General features: G+C 39.6%; 1 non-coding gene across 1 annotated transcript; it reads right to left on the reverse strand.

Annotated features, from left to right (window-relative positions):
• Positions 1–1,120: 1,120 nt before the first annotated feature.
• Positions 1,121–1,224, reverse strand: LOC130958386 (small nucleolar RNA R71). Its single transcript, XR_009077511.1, has one exon. It is a non-coding gene; the product is annotated as a small nucleolar RNA R71 (small nucleolar RNA).
• Positions 1,225–2,929: the final 1,705 nt, after the last annotated feature.

A 2,929-nucleotide genomic window follows, 5' to 3' on the forward strand; every position in this document is an offset into this window, starting at 1 on the left:
TGTTTTCAAAATCAATTTCTTTCCTTTTTCAAAGATACTTGCTAATAATTAACGATTTGATTGAACATCTCAAGTATGTTGCCTTTTCTGTTGAGAAAGGTTTAATGTTTGAATCATATCTTTTCTTGTTAGGCAAGTCATTAATTTTTAAAATCATGTCTTTTAAAATTGTTTTCAAATCATATCTTTTAAAATTGTTTTCAAATCATATCTTCTCAATCATATCTTTTCAAACACATCTTTTTCAAATAGTTTTCAATTATATCTTCTTAACTTTTAATTTCAAAATCTTTTTCAAGAATTACTTGATTTTTTTTTCTTTCACTCTTGGTTTTCGAAAATCAATTAAAGTTTTTCAAAATATTTTTAAACTTCTTCACTTAATTTTTGAAAATTTCCTTCCCCTCTTCTCACATCGTTCTATTTATGGAGTATAACTCCTTCTTAATGCACAATTCGAACTCTATCTGATCAAGTTCGAATTCTTCTACCTCTTTCTTCTGTTTTTCTTTTCCTCTGACACCTCAAGGAATCTCTATACTGTGACATAGAGGATTCCATATTTTCTTGTTCTCTTCTCTTTCATATGAGCAGGAACAAAGACAAAGGCATTCTTGTTGAAGCTGACCCTGAACCTGAAAGAACCTTGAAGCGAAAGCTAAGAGAAGCTAAGGCACAATTCTCTGTAGAGGACTTAACCGAATTCTTTAAAGAAGAAGAACACATGGCAGCCGAAAACAACAACAATGCAAGGAAGGTGCTGGGTGACTTTACTGCACCTACTCCCGACTTCTATGGGAGAAGCATCTCTATCCCTGCCATTGGAGCAAACAACTTTGAGCTTAAGCCTCAATTAGTTTCTCTAATGCAACAGAATTGCAAGTTTCATGGACTTCCATTGGAAGATCCTCATCAGTTCTTAGCTGAATTCTTGCAAATCTGTGACACTGTCAAGACTAATGGGGTTGACCCTGAGGTCTACAGACTTATGCTATTCCCTTTTGCTGTAAGAGACAGAGCTACGACATGGTTGGACTCACAACCTAAAGAAAGTCTAGACTCATGGGAAAAGCTAGTCAATGCCTTCTTGGCAAAGTTCTTTCCACCTCAAAAATTAAGTAAGCTTAGAGTGGAAGTCCAAACCTTCAGACAGAAGGATGGAGAATCCCTCTATGAAGCTTGGGAAAGATACAAACAATTGATCAGAAAATGTCCATCTGACATGCTTTCTGAATGGAGCATCATAGGTATTTTCTATGATGGTCTATCTGAACTGTCCAAGATGTCTTTGGATAGCTCTGCTGGAGGATCTCTTCATCTGAAGAAGACGCCTACAGAAGCTCAAGAGCTAATTAAAATGGTTGCAAATAACCAATTCATGTACACTTCTGAAAGGAATCCTGTAAACAATGGGACAAATCAGAAGAAAGGAGTTCTTGAGATTGATACGCTGAATGCCATTTTGGCTCAGAACAAGATATTGACTCAACAAGTCAACTTGATTTCTCAAAGTCTGTCTGGAATGCAAAATGCACCAAGCAGTACTAAGGATGCTTCATCTGAAGAAGAAGCCTATGATCCTGAGAACCCTTCAATGGAAGAGGTGAATTACCTAGGAGAACCCTATGGAAACACCTATAATTCTTCATGGAGAAATCATCCAAATCTCTCATGGAAGAATCAAGAGAGACCTCAACAAGGTTTCAACAACAATAATGGTGGAAGAAACAGGTTTAGCAATGGCAAGCCTTTTCCATCATCTTCTCATCAACAGACAGAGAATTCTAAGCAGAACCCCTCTGACTTAGCAAACATGGTCTCTGATCTAATCAAAACCACTCAAAGTTTCATGACTGAAGCAAGGTCCTCCATTAGGAATTTGGAGGCACAAGTGGGACAGCTGAGCAAGAAAGTTACTGAACTCCCTCCAAGTACTCTTCCAAGCAATACAGAAGAAAATCCAAAAGGAGAGTGCAAGGCCATCAACATGGCCGAATTTGGAGAGGAAGGAGAGGAATTGAACGCCATTGAGGAAGACCTCAATGGGCGTGCACTGACCGCCAATGAGTTCCCCAATGAGGAACCATGGGAATCTGAGGCTCAAAATGAGACCATAGAGATTCCATTGGACTTACTTCTGCCTTTCATGAGCTCTGATGAGTATTCTTCCTCTGAAGAGGATGAGTATGTCACTGAAGAGCAAGTTGCTAAATACCTTGGAGCAATCATGAGGCTAAATGACAAGTTATTTGGAAATGAGACTTGGGAGGATGAACCTCCTTTGCTCACCAAAGAACTGGATAACTTGTCTAGGCAGAAATTACCTCAAAAGAGACAAGATCCTGGGAAGTTTTCCATACCTTGTACCATAGGCACCATGACCTTCAAGAAGGCTCTGTGTGACTTAGGGTCAAGTGTAAACCTCATGCCTCTCTCTGTAATGGAGAAGCTAGGGATCTTTGAGGTACAAGCTGCAAGAATCTCACTAGAGATGGCAGACAACTCAAGAAAACAAGCTTATGGACTTGTAGAGGATGTTTTGGTGAAGATTGAAGACCACTACATCCCTACTGATTTCATAGTCCTAGAGACTGGGAAATACATGGATGAATCCATCATCCTTGGCAGACCCTTCCTAGCCATAGCAAAAGCTGTGATTGATGTTGATGGAGGTGAACTAATCATTCAAGTGAATGAAGAATCCTTTGTGTTTAAGGCTCAAGGATATCCCTCTGTCACCATGGAGAGGAAGCATGAAGAGCTTCTCTCAAAACAGAGTCAAACAGAGCCCCCTCAGTCAAACTCTAAGTTTGGTGTTGGGAGGCCACAACCAAACTCTAAGTTTGGTGTTGAACCCCCACACTCAAACTCTAAGTTTGGTGTTGGGAGGTTCCAACATTGCTCTGAGTATCTGTGAGGCTCCATGAGA

Source organism: Arachis stenosperma, chromosome 10, assembly GCF_014773155.1.
Source record: "Arachis stenosperma cultivar V10309 chromosome 10, arast.V10309.gnm1.PFL2, whole genome shotgun sequence".
NCBI lineage: Eukaryota > Viridiplantae > Streptophyta > Magnoliopsida > Fabales > Fabaceae > Arachis > Arachis stenosperma.